This window comes from Ovis aries, chromosome 11 (genome assembly GCF_016772045.2).
Source record: "Ovis aries strain OAR_USU_Benz2616 breed Rambouillet chromosome 11, ARS-UI_Ramb_v3.0, whole genome shotgun sequence".
NCBI classification, from domain to species: domain Eukaryota; kingdom Metazoa; phylum Chordata; class Mammalia; order Artiodactyla; family Bovidae; genus Ovis; species Ovis aries.
Window position 1 is genome coordinate 8,297,171 of NC_056064.1, and position 18,560 is coordinate 8,315,730.

Here is an 18,560-nt window from a genome sequence, read left to right on the forward strand (position 1 = left end):
CCCATCACTTTATGGCAAATAAATGGGGAAACAATGGAAACAGTGACAGACTTTACTTTTCTGGGCTCCAAAATCACTGCAGATGGTGATTGCAGCCACGAAATTAAAAAATGCTTGCTCCTTGGAAGAAAAACTATGATCAACCTAGAGAGCATATTAAAAAGCAGAGACATTATTTACCAACAAAGCTCCATCTAGTCAAAGCTGTGGTTTTTCCAGTAGTCATGTATGGATGTGAGAGTTGGACTATAAAGAAAGCTGAGCGCTGAAGAATTGCTGCTTTTGAACTGTGGTGTTGGAGAAGACTCTTGAGAGTCCCTTGGACTGCAAGGAGATCCAACCAGTCCATCCTAAAGAAAATGAGTCCTGAATATTCATTGGAAGGACTGATGCTGAAGCTGAAACTCTAATACTTTGGCCACCTGATGGGAAGAACTGACTCATTGGAAAAGACCCTGAAGCTGGGAAAGATTGAAGGTGGGAGGAGAAGGGGACAACAGAGGATGCAATGGTTGGATGTTGTCACCCACTCAATGGACATGAGTTTGAGCAAGCTCTGGGAGTTGATGATGGACAGGGAAGTCGGGCGTGCTGCAGTCCATGGGGTTGCAAAGAGTTGGACACGACTGAGCGACTGAACTGAAAATTCTAAGACAATAAGTACTTTTTCATTTCTGGGTTGGCCAGTTAGACTTCTTTTTTTTTTTCCATTATAAGAACAGAGACAAACTTGTGAAATAATCCACCTCAGATTTTCTTCTGCTATATCACACCTTCAGTCTGTATCATTCACTGTTCCAACAATAGAGTCAAAGAAACGAACATTTTGGGTAACACCAACTGGCTCACCTTCTTTGGCTTCAAATGTAAGCTCTTCTCCTTGGCTTTGATCATATTCTTTCATTTAAGAAACATTTGGCCATATAGACAACTGCATAAAAGATAATTTCCACTAATGGGAAACATCAATATAGGTTTCCCTTCCTTCCTTACAAGGTACAAGAAAGATGACTGGAGCGATATAGTAATAAAAGGGGGATCAGGGCACTTCCCTGTGGTCCAGTTTCTAACACTCCATGCTCCCAGGACAGAGGGCCTGGGCCAGTCCCTGGTGGGGGGACCCGCTCTCACATGCTGTGACCAGAGACCCCTCATGCTGCAACTAAGATCTGGCGCAGGCAAAGAAATAAATAAAAATAAGAAAAAAAGAGAAAAACTCATTGAAACACATTTTGAAAGGTAGATTTGGGTGGAGTGGGTACTGAAGGCAGCTCATCAATTGGGGAATTAATGCAATAGTCCAGGCAAGACCCAGGCAGAGCCGTGGCAGCAGCGGGGCTGCTGCTGGGGGGTGGGCTGGACAGAAGAGAGACCCCAGGGGTGATGGGAGGGGGGCAGAGGCACGGGTCCAGAGAGGCTCTCAGATTGGGGGGCGGGATGACTGCACACCCGGGAAGATCATTTCCCAGCCCTTCCTCCTCTTCCTCCTACACCTTCTGGCTGTATTTAATTGTCTTCAGTGTGTGCCCAGACCAACGGACCAGCCTCATCTCACACCCGTTCTGTGCCTCAGCTTCCTCATCCGTCAGTGAGGGCAACAACAGTCATCTCCAGGTAAGATTTTAGTGATGAATAAACAACTGATTCGCATAAAGGGCTTTGGAGAGGACCTGGGGCACAATGAGCACTCAGAGAGCATGAGCACCGCTCACACCATTCCTTATCATCGCCATCATCACCGCCAGCAGCAGCAGCATGACCATCACCCACTTACTCCCCAGCCTCCTACCCTGAGTCCCTGTGTTCTCGCCTATCCCAAGGAGCCGTCACTGCGTTCTGGGGGGCCTCCTCGAGACCAGTGCACAGCCTCCCATCTTTTTCCGGCTTCATTTTTCTGGTATTTTCAAGACACCCAAATATCTGCCCTGGAGGAAACTTTTGCGACAAGACGCTCTCTCATTCTCAAAGTGAGCTGATTGAAAACCGAGGCTCCCTCGGCCCGAGGCCTTCCCTCCCTCTGCAGCCAGGGCCCCTCTCTCCTTCTCCCTCGGGCAGAAGCTTCATCCGCCAGGCAGGCGGGCGCTGCCAACCGCCTGACGGCTCTGGGGGGAGCCTGCCTGTTCCTCCTTCCGTTCTCTAAATGCTCACAGATGTCCGTCTGCTTTCTTCTGTTGTGTGCCTTCCAAAAGACGGGGGAAGATCAGACACTTGTAAATATTTTAGTCCCGCTTTTTCTTTCTCTCTTACTATCAAAAGAAGTAGGAGGTGGTGAGGGGATGTTTTTCTCCTTCCGGGTGGAGTTGAAGTTGGCAAAACCTGAAAACAACTTCATTTCCTCTCCTTGGAGAATAGGATTGGTGTATTAGCTGACCAGGGAATTACAGTGAACTCTTAACCCCTTGTTCCTGCTCCATAGACTCTTGACAAGCATTAAAAGAAACTTAAACTAGAGAGTCACCAGCATGGACGCAGACTGAAGTGAGGTCGGGGCAGGGTCCAGCGTGGGCAGTCGGCCTCTGAATTGTTGCAGCAACCTTAGATAAGGGAATCGCCCCCCAGGAGGAAAGGACAGAATGATCGCTGGCAGCCTAAGATGAGACTGGGAGAAGGCTAAGGACAGGTTACAAGCATGCATGTTAAATACCACAATAGCATTTTTCAGAAAGAACCAGAAGGCTTAAAATAGGCAGGAATATTGTCACAGGTGTCAGAACCTTCAAAGTTTATATCTGAGCAGTAAAATATTTATTCTAGAAGGTGTGGTATATGGGACAAAGTCACTCCAAATTGAAAGACTCAAATCAGGACTCCTGTGGGAGTGTAAATTCATGCAAAATCTTTGAAAAGCAAATTGGCTAAATGAGTCAAGAGCCATAAAAATACCCATCATCTTTGACTCAGAAATCCCGTTTCTGGGGTTGGATCCTAAGGCAATTGCTCCAAAAACAGAGAAAAAAAAAAAGATGTTTGCTATGGTGTTATTTATAATAGCAAAAACAAAACAGCAAAAATGGAAGCAGCCCATCTGCCCATTTATAGGGAAAGAGAAAAATCTTCTGGGGGAGCCATCTGGCAGCATGCCTCTTATGAAGAGCATGTGACCACACGGAGGCATTTTATCACAAGGTTGGAAATGACAGTTACATAGAAAACTGTGTAGACTAGACTTCCAATCATCATCACAAAATGATGGGGACTGTGGACTTAAAAAAAAAAACTACTGAAATAAAATAGACAAAAATACATATTTATGCTTGTGACTGGGTGATGGTGCTAGATTTTTTTTCCTCTGTATTTCAGTCTTTTTTTTTTCTCCCAAGAGTTTTTAAAGGAGTGTTTCACTTTTAAAATGGAAAATATCATTATTAGCCTTCTAGTTAGGAAGCCCATCAAGAGTTGTTGCGTTAATGTCTAGATGAAAAGTTTTACAGGGAGGCCATCTTCCCAGAATTCTTTTCATTCCGTTGTTAGTGGTGTTAAAATTCTGCTATTCTGAGCATAGTATTGCATCTCTACTCCCTCAAAATGCCCACATTCCCTTAGCTTCCACCCCAAGCAGAGAAGATATTGGGTAGGACAGAAGCAATTATGGTGTATACAGTGAAGTATAGACTTGGTTACACAGGAAGACCCACAGGAAGTTAAGATACAATCTTCCACGGGGTGACCTGATTTGCCTGCAACACTGCGTTCTCCTGGTCAGATCTCCTAGACGATCTGACCTTCCAGCCTTCTGTGTTTGGGGCCAGCATCTTGCAGAATGCAGATAAGGGGGGGACAGCAGAAATGGAGAAGCAGGAGGGTCTGAGTATGAGAAATCCTTCTCCCCAGGCCTGCAGAAACAGTCTGAGACCTATAGGCTGGGAGCGTTAGGAGCTTGGGCTGGGTCCCCAACACCCAGAAGTCCCCTCCCCGCAGCTGCTGCAGAAAAGAGAAAAACAGGCAGGTAGGAAAGTCTGGGACTCACCACCTTGGATCCTAAAGACCCCAAGCTGCTGGCAGGGAATCCCTTGGCGGGTATGAGACAGGGAGCCCCAGCGTGCTGCATGAGGCCCTGCTCGAGTTCCTGTTTCGAAGGGCCGAAGCCCTTGGTCAAAGGATCATCCCGAGTGAGTGAACTCCAGGGGCAGGGGATTGTGGCTTAAAGGATATATTTTTGCCTCCTACTTGAGATAAACTGCAAGACTTGCCTCTTAATTATGACTGTCCTATTTATGAAAGTGAAAGGGACCTGTTAATAAACGCATAAGGTAACAAACGAAAAGGGTGCCATCCTCAAAAGGCCCTCACCTTGTCAGCGCCAGCCCTCACCTGCAGCTTCCACGTGACTTGAACGGTTCTGGGTCTTTGAACTCTCTGACTTTCTCCTCATCCATACCCCTCTCAACCTGAACACCCATCCCACCTCCGTTCACATACCTTTATTTACTTATTTATTTTATTTTTGCCTGCACTGTGCGCAGGCTTCCTTTAGTTGTGGCAAGCAGGGGTACTCTCTATTTGCGGTGCATGGGCTTCTCACTGTGGGGGCTGCTTCTGCTGCGGAGCGCTGGTTCTAGGGCGCACCGGCTCCAGCAGTTGCGGCCCGAGGGCTCTAGAGCAAGGGCTCAATAGTTGTGGCGCACAGGCTTGGTTATTCCGCGGCACGTGGAATCTTCCTGGACCAGGTATCAAACCCGTGTTCCTCACATTGGCAGGTGGATTCTTAACCGCTGGACCACCAGGAAAGTCCCTGTGCATGTACCCTTTGTTCAGCCAAAGAACTGGAATTAAATAAGTAAGTAAAAAGCAGACTTACAGAGAAACATTTCAGAGTATAATCAATCCTATGTACCTTTTCCCCAGATTTAATAATTATCGACTCATGGCCAAACTTACTTCATCTGCACTCCCACCATTTCCTCCTTCTCCACCAATCATTTTGAAGCAAATCTCAAATGCGACATTATTTCATCCATAAAGAGTTCATATGTAAAAAATAAAGTCTTTTTCAGAACCATTGTCCCTACGCCATGCTCACCCTAAAGGAGTTAACAATAATTCTTCAAGATCATGTATCCAGGCAATGTTTAATTTTTCCTGATTATTTCATACTTTTTTCTGTCTTTTTGAGTCAATGTCCAAATACGGTGCCTGTAATTTTAATTGACTGTCATCTCTCAAGACAAAAGCTGGATTCCAAATTCTGAAATTACCAAATCCAAATTTAAGACAGGTATCAAAATGAGGGTGTAAATAGGTGCCAGTCATCAAAACCAAACATTCATTCATTAACTCATCCAACAGATATTTATCAAGGACCTTGGATGTACCAGGCCTGTGCACTCCGCTAGTACATAATGGTGGATGTAATTGCTCCTAAAAACTGTACCACAGAGGGGTCTGATGAAGAAGGCAGACGTTAATCAAATGTTTGTAAATATTGCAAGTAAATGTGGTATTTAAAAGACTGAAAAGTGCTGTGAGGAAAGTTCCTACAGGTACCATAACAAAGAGTCTATATAACTCTAAAGGACAGAATTAAGATCAATAGATCAAGTACTGGGGAACCAGATTTGGGCACAGTAGTGGAAAAAATTAAAAATCACTGAACATCAAAAGAAACAAGAATATATGATCCATCAGGAAGAGAAAAATCAACTGCCAGAAACAGATCCAGAGGTGACAAAGATGGTAGAATTAATAGAAAGGGAGCTAAAATAGCTAACACTCAATATGTCCAAGAAGGTAGAGGAAAGCAACCATGGTAAGAATGGACATGGAAAGTATATTTTTTTAAAGGCCCCAATAAAATTTTGCCAACATTAAGCAAAAGAAAGCAAGAGTTGCAAAATATCAAAGTGTATTTCAGAACAAGAATATTTGCAGGGTTAAGGGTCATTTTATAATAATAAAGAAGTAAATTCATCAAAAGGACATAATAATCATAAATATTTATACACCAAAACAGAGAGCTTCAAAATACATGAAGCATAATGTTATTCACAGGCAACATAACTGCGTACATGGCAATCCAAAAAGATACAGAAAAGAATTAAATTAATAAGCAACTTATCAAAGTGACTAGATAAAGGATCAATATACAATCTTTTCCATTTTAGCCACTCTGGTGGGTGTACAGTAGTATCACATTGTAGTTTTAATTTGCATTACCAGGGTGAAATTTTAATACGTTTATTGACTATTCAAGAAATTTCCTGTACAAGCGCTTTGCCCGTTTTCCTATTGGGTTGTCTCTTTTTCTTTATTGACTTGTAGGAGTTGTTTAGATATTCCGTATATGGGTCCTTTGATAGACATACGCATGGCAAGTATTTTCTTCCACTCTCTGTGGTTTGCCTTTGCACGTTTGACCCAGTTGTAAATTTACTACATTTTTTGTTTTGCTTTGTGATTCTGGAACTGAACTCTGAAGATATTTCTCCTTTGACAGCTGGCTTGAAGACATGCTTTGCCAGTAGCAGAGACTGGAGGCTGGTTGCAAGGCTGGAAGAAGAGGCACCTTATGCCCTCTGTTGTTCTAGTTTTGCATGGAGCAGGGAACGGGCAGTGTACCGGGGCCCCTGCAGTTAACCACAGCAGTGGGCTGCCTTTGTAGCTCGGGGGCAAGTACTCTTCAGCCGTGTGCTTTACTGCGGCCAGAGCAGACAGGGAGTTCCACGGCAGTCGGCAGTCACGCCGCCTTCTCAGAGGGGAGGATCTCAGCCTCACGGGGCTCCCTTTCTAAGGTTTAGCTTGTTTATTTTTCCCTCTGGCTGGGGTAATAGCTCTTTCCAGTAGTTAACTACTTTTTTATTATACCTTAGCATTCTCTTTACCTTTTAAAATAATGAACCCTCCTTTTCCTCTCCTTTATATTATATTTTTATTTTAAATTTCCCTGTTCATATTGTTCCATAATATGTCCCCTGACTGGATTCTGACTTCACTTTCATGATAGCAGCATTTGGTGAATAAAATCTTAATGTGCTTTGACAGCTTTCTCGACAATCAATTGGTCCAACATGTGTTGGTCTAGTTCTGGGCTTTCTCATTATGTTCTATTGATCTGTGTAGTTGTCTTTATACCAATACCACCCTCTTGATGACGGAGGCTATATAATAAATTCTCAAAATCAGATAGTATTAGTTTTCCAACTTTATTATTTTTCAAGTTTGTTTTCGCTATTTTCAGCTTTTTGAATTTTCAGGAAATTTTAGAAACAGCTTGTCAGTTTCTATAAAAAATGTCTTCTGGGACTTTAACTGGGATCTGTTGAATCTATCGATCACTCCGGGTTGAATTAACATCTTCACAAAATTGAATCTTCTGATTCATGAACTCAGGCTCCCATAACAACGCACCATCAACTGGGTAGCTTAAACAACAGAAATTTATAGGGACTTCTCTGGTAGTACAGTGGATTAGAATCTGCCTGACACCGGGGGACACAGGTTGGATCCCTGGTCCGGGAGGATGTCACATGCCGCAGAGCAACTAAGCCCGTGTGTCACAACTACTGAGCCTGCGCTCTAGAGCCCGAGTGCCCTGGAGCCCGTCCTCTGCAACAAGGGGAGCCAGTGCAGTCAGAAGCCCACCCTCCACAACTAAACAGTAGCCCCACTCCCTGCAGTTATTAATAGAGGAAGTGACAAAGACCCAGCACGGCCAAATATAAATCAATAAAATAAAAAGAATAAGCCCAAAGAGGACTTAATTATTTTAAAAAAAAAAAAACAGTAACAGAAATTTATCTCTCACAGTTCTGGAGGCTGGGAAGCCCAAGATCAAGGTGGTAGGCAGGAAGGTTTCATTCTGAGGCCTCTTCTCTTCTCTCAGCTTATAGATAGCTGCCGTCTGGCTGTGTGCTTCCATAATTTCTCCCTGCATACACCAGAAAGAGAGAAAGAGAGGGCTCTCTGGTGTTGCTTCTCATACGGACACTAATCCTATCAGATCAGGACTGTCTAACCTTACAACTTCATTTAATCTTGACTATTTCCTAGGAGGTTCCACCTGCAAATACAGTCGCCATGGTTGGTGAGGGGGTTAGAGCTTCAGTATACGGATTTGGGGGATGGGGGGAAGAACACAGTTTAGTCCATAGCAAACATCATATTGGAGAAGGAAATGGCAACCCGCTTCAGTATTCTCGCCTGCAAAATCGCATGACAAAGGAGCCTAATGGCTGACCTAGACTGGCCTTGGCTTGTTCCAGGCCGTCTTTTTTTTTTAATTGAAGTATAGTTGATTTACAATGCTGTGTTTGTTTCAGGTCTACAACAAAGTGATTGACTTCTATCTATATATAAACTGTGTGGGTATTCTTTCTTCAGAGTAATTTCCATTATAGGTTATTATAAAATATTGAATATAGTTCCTTCCCTATGCAGTAGTTCCTTGCTGTTTATTTATTTTATATAGTGAGTGTGTATTTGTTAATTTGTTAATTTATTCCTCCCCTCATCTACAGTTTCTTAAGAGTTCAGTTCAGTTCAGTTACTCAGTAGTGTCCAACTCTTTGCGACCCCATGAATCGCAGCACGCCAGGCCTCCCTGTCCATCACCAACTCCCAGAGTTCACTCAGACTCACGTCCATCCAGTCAGTGATGCCATCCAGCCATCTCATCCTCGGTCATCCCTTCTCCTCCTGCCCCCAATCCCTCCCAGCATCAGGGTCTTTTCCAATGAGTCAACTCTTCACATGAGGTGGCCAAAGTACTGGAGCTTCAGCTTTAGCATCAGTCCTTCCAAAGAAATCCCAGGGCTGATCTCCTTCAGAATGGACTGGTTGGATCTTGCAGTCCAAGGGACTCTCAAGAGTCTTCTCCAACACCACAGTTCAAAAGCATCAATTTTTTGGCACTCAGCTTTCTTCACAGTCCAACTCTCACATCCATACATAACCAGTGGAAAAACCATAGCCTTGACTAGATGGACCTTTGTTGGCAAAGTAATGTCTCTGCTTTTGAATATGCTATCTAGGTTGATCATAACTTTCCTTCCAAAGAGTAAGCGTCTTTTAATTTCATGGCTGCAATCACCATCTGCAGTGATTTTGGAGCCCCCCAAAATAAAGTCTGACACTGTTTTCACTGTTTCCCCATCTATCTGCCATGAAGTGATGGGACCAGATGCCATGATCTTCGTTTTCTGAATGTTGAGCTTTAAGCCAGCTTTTTCACTCTCCTCTTTCACTTTCATCAAGAGGCTCTTTAGTTCCTCTTCACTTTCTGCCATAAGGGTGGTGTCATCTGCATATCTGAGGTTATTGATATTTCTCCCGGAAATCTGGATTCCAGCTTGTGCCTTTTCCAGCCCAGTGTTTCTCATGATGTACTCTGCATAGAAGTTAAATAAGCAGGGTGACAATATACAGCCTGGACGTACTCCTTTTCCCATTTGGAACCAGTCTGTTGTTCCATGTCCAGTTCTAACTGTTGCTTCCTGACCTGCATATAGGTTAGGACAGAAATGGTAAGGACCTAACAGAAGCAGAAGATATTTAGAAGAGGTGGCAAGAATACACAGAAAAATTGTACAAATAAGATTTTCACGACCAAGATAATCACGATGGTGTGATCACTCACCTAGAGCCAGACATCCTGGAATGTGAAGTCAAGTGGGCCTTAGAAAGCATCACTATGAACAAAGCTAGAGGAGGTGATGGAACTCCAGTTGAGCTATTTCAAATCCTGAAAGATGATGCTGTGAAAGTGTTGCACTCAATGTACCAGCAAATTTGGAAAACTCAGCAGTGGCCACAGGACTGGAAAAGGTCAGTTTTCATTCCAATCCCAAAGAAAGGCAATGCCAAAGAATGCTCAAACTACCACCTAATTGCACTCATCTCACACGCTAGTAAAGTAATGCTCAAAATTCTTAAGAGTAACTATCATAAATGGGGAAATTTTGTCAAAAGCATTTTTCTATTGGAATGATTATATAGGTTTTCCCCTTTACTCTGTTAATAAGGTTAATTACCTTGTGGTGGTTTAGTTACTAAGTCGTGTCTGACTCTTGTGACCCCATGGACTGTAGCCCGTCACACTCCTCTGTCCATGGGATTTTCCAGGCAAGAATATTAAAGTGGTTTGCCATTTCCTTCTCCAGGGTAAATAGCTTGATTGATTTTTAAAATACTAAACCAACCATGAGTCCCTGAGACAAACCCTAAAGGATGAACCATTATCTTTTTTTGTATATTTCCGGATTTGATTTCTTAATGTTTTGTTAAGAATTTTTGCATCAGCATTCATGAGGGATACTGTTCTATAGTTTTCTCTCCTTGTATTGTTTTTTATTTCAGTATCAGATATTATCTTCATGAGTTATGAAGTCTTCTCTATTTTGGGAAAAAATTGTATAAGACTGGTATTATTTCTTCCTTACTGTTTGATATAAGTCACCAATTAAGCCATGTGGGCCTTGCATTTTCTTTATAGAAAGGTTCTCAAATTGTAACTTTAACTTCTTTAATAGAAATAAGATTACTTGAATTTTCTAGTTCTTTTTTGAGTCAGTTTTGGTAATTTGTATCTTTGAAGAAGTTTGTAAATCTCTCTTTAGTTGTTAAATTTCTTGGTGAAAATCTATTCATATTATTTCCATTTACCTTTTATTGTCTCTAGGCTACAGAGTGATGTCCTGTCTTTCCTTCTTGGTATCAGTAATTTGTGTCTTCTCATTTTTCTCTTGATCCTTCTAGCTAGAGGTTTATCACTTTCATTCATTATTTTATGAAATAGCTTTTATTTCCATTTATTGTCTCTATCATTAGATTTTTATTGCATTTATTTCAGCACTCAGCTGTATAATTTCTTCCTTTGACTTACTTGAGTTTATTTTGTTTTCCTTTTTCTTCCTCTTAAAATGTAGACCTGTCATTTATTTTAAACCTTTCTTCTTTGCCAATATAAGCATTTAAAACTCTAAATTTTTCTGTTATAGTTGCATTCCAGAAAGTCTATGTTGATTTCATTGTCATTCACTTCAAAATATATGTGATTTCTTCTTTGACCTAAAGACTATCCAAATATTGTTTAATTTTCAAATATTGTAGTGATATTTTAGATATCTCTTTGTTATTAAGATCTATTTTAATTCCACTGTGGTCAGAGAACATATTCTACATCATGTCAGTCCCTTTAAGGTTACTGATTCTTTTTTATTATCTAGTATGTGGTCTATCTTGGTGAAGATCCCTGTGCACTTAAAAGGGTGATTTATTCTGCCATTGTTCAGGACAGTGTTCTATAAGTATCAGTTGACAATGACTGACAGTGTTCTTCAAGTTTCTAGAGCCTTGATGATGTTCTATTCTTTCTGTCAACTACTGATCATTGCCAATTATTAGTTCTTACTGTAAGTTTTTGGTTCTTATATTTTGAAACTATTAATAGATGACTTCAGATTTTGATTTGTTAATGTCTTCTGTTTATAAACTATGTTTTCCCCACCCAATTAGGGCAAAAAACAAAAGGCGATAACCAAAACTACTTGCCTACATTTTTTCATAAATTCTAGTTTGTAAATAAATAGCCATAGAATTGAGTTAAAACAGAGAAGAATAAAAACTCAAACATAACTCCATCTCTAGAACATAGCCATTCTTAAACATCTTTCAATACATTTTCCAGGAATATGGTAATGTCTTCTTACAACCAAATAAACGTGAGTATTTTTTGTATCATTATTATTCAACATTATTTTTAGCAGCCATATAATATTCCATATGGATGACCTATAATGAGATTAACTTCACAGTCACACTAATCTCTTTAATCTTATAGCTACCCACTCATTGGAATCTTCTTTCCAACTTTCTTTCCCCTTTATTCTATTGCCTTTCCTCTCAGTTTAGGGTAATCCACAGATTTACTTGAATGAGCTCTCCACCTGCCTCTAGATGTGGATATTAATGTTTCACAACACAGGCCCCAGGTAGAGCCCTGTGGTCTGCCCCTAGAGCTGGTCCTCCAGCTAACAGCCCTTTATTCCATACGCTTCTGAAATGTTTGTTCAACCAACTCTGCATCCATCCAAGTGTATTATCATCTTGCTCCTTCACACCATTCTAAATACCTTGTTGTAGGAAGCTCATTCACTTCACTGATTTTTTTTGTTAAGGTTGAGCCCTTAAAGGGCCGTTTGTGCGGCATACTAGGCATCTGTAGTGGACTCCACCGAAGCCCTTCCCCTTTCCTTTCAGATTCCTTTCACCAGCTCCACGTCCCTGGCTCCCCTCCCCCGGGTGCTTTGCTATTTGCTAACAGCTTGCACTGATGATTTGCTGAGCGTTGACCTTGGGCACTGAAGCTGCTTCACTCTGGGAATTTTACACTTTCCCCTGGGCAGACTCTAGCCATGACTAACTGGCTTGAGAACATAAAAGCCCCGTTCTTTCGATTCAACGTGGTAAATTCTGAGTTCTCCAAGGGATCAGACTGAGTCTGGGGCCTGAAATCCAACCTTCATTTGGTTTCTCCCCTTCCTTATCCTGCTTCTCCTATTCTCTATGGATTTCTTCTGAGAGCAGCCCCTTTAAAAACCCTTGTGCCCAAATAAATCTGTGGCTCAGGGTTTTCTTTCAGCAGATCCCAAACTAAGACAGCATCCAAATGCCGCCCAAAGTATTACACAAAGTAGGTCCTCCTAACTCTCACCCACTCTACTAACCTCTCCTTTACCAACTCCTAAAAACTGGTGTGCCAGATTTTAAGACAATTTGACATGTGAATATCTATGTTTGTACTAAAAGAATCACAGGGGGTTTTATTCCCCTGTAGAAGAATTCACAACGGAGTTCTAAATATAGAGAATTCCACTTGTGTGTTTAAAATAAAACTACAAAATTTTACCCACCCACCCCCAAAATTGACCTAGAGCAACTTTTCCAGAAATAATGTATCCTATATAAAGCAGTGCCTCATATAGCAACCCAGTAGCTGAGACTTTGAAATCCCTCTTTGTGAAAGTGGCTTTCTCCTGGGGCCCCCTGGTAAGTTTCTGATTCTTTCCCTCAATCCCCTCCCTGTACCCTGAAGGGAGTTGCCATGGTGACCGTGGGCCAGTGACCTCTGGAGTAGCTCTGACTCAGAAGAAAAGGGCTTCTGCTCGCTCACTTGGCTAAGAAGCAGGGAGCTGAGATGCAAATGGCATTCTCCTCGGTCAGTGGGGCAGATACTTAACTAGTTTAGCCTCGGAGGCAGGAGGAAAGTGTTCAAACAACTTCAGATGCACCTGATCTGACACTGGGCTCTCCCTTCTGCCCAGGAGTGGAAGCATTAACCATGTACCTCAGAGCCGAGTTCAGACAGAGGCGTGCGCTCCAAGGAGGGCCATCCTCTGGGAGGCGGGTTGGGACTGAATGGCTCTAATTAATTTATTATTGGAGTTCACTAGTACAAAGAGAGGGTCACTACATATGTAAATGAAGCTGTTTTTATCCCAGGATCTAAATGCACTTAACCAAAGAAATGAAAGCTATCTCACGTTTGTTTAATTAGCTCATTTGAATAGAAGAGAAGCCTAGGAGAGACAAATAGGCCTGAACTCAGAAATCGGCTTGCCTGAATCATGCCTCACCCCATTAAGAGAGATCCTGCTGAACTCTTTCTTCGGTACTTTTTAAAAAAATGTTATTAATATTTGCAATTACAAAAAGAGTATGTGCTCAATTGTAAGGGGTCTTTCATACCTTTCATGGTGATGATTTCAACAAACACAGTCATTCCCAATAGTCTCCCCCACTCCCCCACAGGCTATGACACCGCTTCTGCTGCTTAGCCTCATATCATGGGAATTCCTCCAGGTCAACATATATAGAACTGATCTTTCTTCAATACCCCCATAATAGTCTGAAAGTGAAAGTGAAAGTCACTCAGTCATGTCAGGCTCTTTGCGACCCCATGGACTGACTATACAGTCCATGGAATTCTCCAGGCCAGAATACTGGAGTGGGTAGCCATTCCTTTCTCCAGGGGATCTTCCCAACCCAGGAATCAAACCCAGGTCTCCCACATTGCAAGCAGATTCTTTACCAGCTGAGCCACCAGGGAAGCCCCCATAATAGTCTATTAATATACTATTCTGTCCTACAATTTTCTGTGATACTATAATTTATTCAGAGCTTCCCTGGTGGCTCAGCAGTAAAGAATCCACCTGTCCAGGAGACCTGGATTTAATCCCTGAGTGGAGAAGATCCCCTGGAGAAGGGAATAGCTACCCACTCCAGTATTCTTGCCTGGGAAATCCCATGGGCAGAGGAGCCTGGTGGGCTTCAGTCCATGGGTTCCCAAGAGTCAGACACAACTTATCGACTAAACCACAACCACCGTAATTTATTCAACATTTATCTACTGATGGACAATTCTTATTTTATCAGCTTTTGTTTCTATAAATATAGTAATACTCTTGTATATAGAGATATATCTATCTGTAGATATAGATGCATCTTACTGTATGTATACAATATTATATATCTTAACATATATAGATATATATACACTTACTGATGTTTTTGTTTCAACAGGATACATTCTCAAAATTGGAATCAAAGGATGTGTTCATTTTCACTTCTAACAGTCACCTTGAGATTGCTTTCCCAAAGGGCTTTAGCAATTCACATACCCATTAGCAATGTATGAGAGTCCCTATTTACCCATGTACTTGACAACATGGGATGTTATCAGTCTTTAATTTTTGCCAATCTGATGGGTGAATATGGTATTAATTGTTGCTTTAGTTTGCATTTCCCCAACTATAAATGAAGTGTCTTTTCAAACGTTTATCAGGAATTTGAGTTCTCTCATCTGTAAAACGCTTGCTCCTGTCTTGCATCCATTTTTTTTTAAGCTTTGTGTTTTCCTTATCGGGTGGTGTACTAAGCATATTATATGTTGTCTGTCATAGATGTTATTGTGGGCCTTTAGCCTCAGTGATATTTGATTATTTCCGCCCTCTCCTTGTCAGTGTCACTTATGAATGTCGGCTTTCACCGTTTTTCCCAAGCTGACGGGCAAAGTGTGGGAATGGGGAAGAGCGGGTTGTGAATATAGACCAGGGAGGAGACCCAAGCGACCGGAGGAGTGAGCCTGTGCTGAGAGGCTGGGGAAACCAAGCTGGACGCAGTAAGCATCGGTAGTATTCATATCTGCTAGACAGATGAGCAGCTTTTCCAGAATTCAGTCAATTTCTGTTTGGCTTTAAATGTTCTTCCTTCTCTTAGAGTAAGATCCTTCCCAGGTGGTGCTAGTGGTAAAGAACCCATCTGCCAATGCAGCAGGCATGCGATGCGGGTTCGATCCCTGGGTCAGGAAGATCCCCTGGAGGAGGGCATGGCAACCCACTCCGGTATTCTTGCCTGGAGAATCCCACAGACAGAGGCGCCTGGAGGGCTATAGTCCATAGGCTTGTAGAGTCGGACACGACTGAAGCAACTTATCAGGCACACCCATATTCCTTTATCTGGCCCACTCTTACTCATCCTCCAAAACTCCACCCAGCATCACCTCCTCTGAAAAGCCTTCCTTAATCCACCCACAAGCTGATGCAGAATTCCGTCCTATGTGTGGTTCTCTTCTAGCTCTTGTTGGACCATATCACAACCCATCTCCCTCACCCAGGACTCCTTTTGGAACTCTTGTCCACCCTCAGGGTCTGGTACCATTGTGAGAGCCCCATTTGTTCAAAGAATGGCTTGAACGAATTTAGCAAACTTTTCTTCAGTACCCCTGATCCAGGTGCTATGGGAGTGACAGAGGAATTATTACACGATCCCTGATCTTAGAGTGACTGAAATCTAACTAGAACCTAGATGTCAAAGAACTAGAAAGTTGACACAACAGCATGTGAAAGTACCTACTTGTGCTTAGGTAGGACATTACGTAACTGAGACCATACATGTTACAGGAGCTCTGACTTGGGGCGGGGGTGCAGGAAACAGGGAGGACTTGGGCTTGATTTGGATTTTGATGGGTCAGTGAGATTGGGGTAGGGAGTAAGAAAAAACAAGGCAGTCTGATACAGCAATGGGCTAAGGTGCAGTGTGGGGAAGGGGGAGTGCACGTGGTGGTCGTGAAACAGTGGGAACATTAAAGTGACCAGGACAGAGAGTCTGTGCTGGGAGGAGGACGAAGACAAGCAGGAGAGCATCTAGCTTCCCGGAAATGAATTTCTGGAGTGTTATGAATTGGCATGCTGCCTCCCCCAGTCTTGATGGATGATTCTGACTCTACCATGTACTCTAAAAATGTGTTCACATGTCTCTCTCACTAAATTGAAACTTCCTAGTTTGGACTGTGGACACCAAAAGATGTCCATGTCCTAGACTTCAGACCTACGAATAAGGTGCATTACCTGGCAAAGGGGAATTGAGGCGGCAGGTGGAATTAAGGTTAGGGTTGCTAATCAGCTGATCTTAAAACAGGGAGAATAATCTGAATTATTCAGGTGAGCCCAATGTAATCATATGTGTCCTTAAGGGAGGACTTCCCTGGTGGTCCAGCAGCTAACACTCCACACTCCCAACGCAGGGGAGCCCGGGTCCCATCCCTGGTCAGAAAGATTACACATGTCTCAGCGCAACTGAGCCCATGCGCCACAACTACTGAAGCCCGCATGCTCTTCTAGAACGCACGCTCTGCAACAAGAGAAGCCACTGCAAGGAGGAGCCTGCACACTGCAACTAGAGAAAGCGCATGCACAGCAACAGAATCCCAGACAGCCAAAATAACTTAAAGTGTTAGAGGGAGGCAGAAGAGAAGCGTCAGAAGAGCTGGCACTATGGAAGATGGGCAGCATGATAGGAGACGTACTTGGCTCCCTGTTGCTGGCTTTGAAGATGGGGGAAGGAGGCAACAAGCCAAGGAGTATGGACAAGCTCCCTGAAACTAGAAAAGGAAAAGAAACCAACTCTCTCTAGTGCTTCTGGAAAGAAACACAATCCTGCCGACCTCGATTTTACCCAGTGAGGCCCCTTCCAGTCTTCCAGCTCTAGAACTGTAAGACGATGAATGTGTTTTGCTTAAGTCACTAAGTTGGAGAGGACCTGCTGCAGAAGCAATAGGAAACTGCCTCGAGAGGGACCACGTCTTGTCTGTATTTTCACGTACACATAACCTGGCTCTTGTTTCCTGTGGTGCCCCCAAAATGCTTCCTTAATGCACCTGCAGAAAGAATTCCTCCTGACTCAGCATCCCTCCGAAAACAACACAAAGCAGACTGGATCAACACCCCTGGGCTCAAAATCACGTGCTCTGAGTCTGTTTGCAGCTCAGCATGGATTTTGTTTTTGCTATGATAACTAACACCAGAGCAAACATCTTCCTTCTGTTTTGAAACCATTTGCTTATCCTAAGCAAAATTCCTAGGTCAGATGATGGACTTTTTTTGGTGGTGTTGTTATTTTGACTGCTCCAGGTCTTAGCTGCAGCATGTGGGGTCTAGCTCTCTGACCAGGGATTGAACCCAGGTCCCTCGCACTGGGAGCTCAGAGTCTTAGCCACTGGACTACCAGGGAAGTCCCTGATGGATGTTTTTTACGGCTCTTGACCCATTTAGTCATCTTATGTTCCAGAGAGTTAGAGCTAATTTACACATCCACTTGTAACTGAGCACCACCCTCTGCCACAGCTGGACCCAGCAGGGCCCTCATGCACAGCCTCCTCTCTGCACATAAACTTGACCCTGCTCTGATACCAACTGTTTAAGTCCTGGCCCCTGAGGCTCATGGGGCCTCCCACACTGGGCAGAGATCCTGGGCATTTTGCTATGGCAGCAAGAGAGACTTCTCTGTGCAGCCATGAGAGGCATTCCTTAGGGACGATGCTGGCCCAGGAGGGAGGAACTTGACACATCTCCCTAGCTTATTTTTAGTCAGCAATTAAAACAAGAGGTTTTTTCCAAGGGTTACAAGAAATGATCTGCCTGTGTTCGGGAAGCTGGTAATTTTCCAACATCTCCAAGTAGGTGGCCTGGGAATCGTAGTTGACTGATCCAGAGGCTGAAGCTGGGGGAGTTCAAGGTCTGGTTCTTTTTTTCCCCTTTGCAACCTACTGGGCGCTGTGTTTGGGGCCTGGTTTTGTTGTTGGTGGTGCTACTAGGAGTATCGAGAAAACAGGATCCGTCATTTTTCCACCTGTTCCAGCCAACAGGACAGAGACGGGTCTGCAGGCTGAATCTGCCCTTAGGAGTGACTACCTCCTGGCTCTAGGGAAGACAGAATCCTGTGAGCCAAACTTTAAAAAATTTTATCTATTTTTGGTGGCACTGGGTTTTCGTTGCTGCACACAGGCTACTCTCTACTCACAGTCCATGGGCTTCTCATTGAGGGGGCTTCTCTTGTTGCAGAGCACGGGCTTCAGGGCGTGCAGGCTCAAGATCTGGGGCTCTCGGGCTTCGTTGCTCCAAGGCACGTGGAGTCTTCCAGGACCAGCCGTCCAACCTGTGTCCCCTGCGTTGGCAGGCAGATTCTTAACCACTGAACCACCAGGGAGGTCCGAACCAAACTTGGCTTGCCTCTGCTTCCTCACTCTAAAGGCTTCATGGGCTTGGGTGTGGGGATGGTGTTTAAGCCTG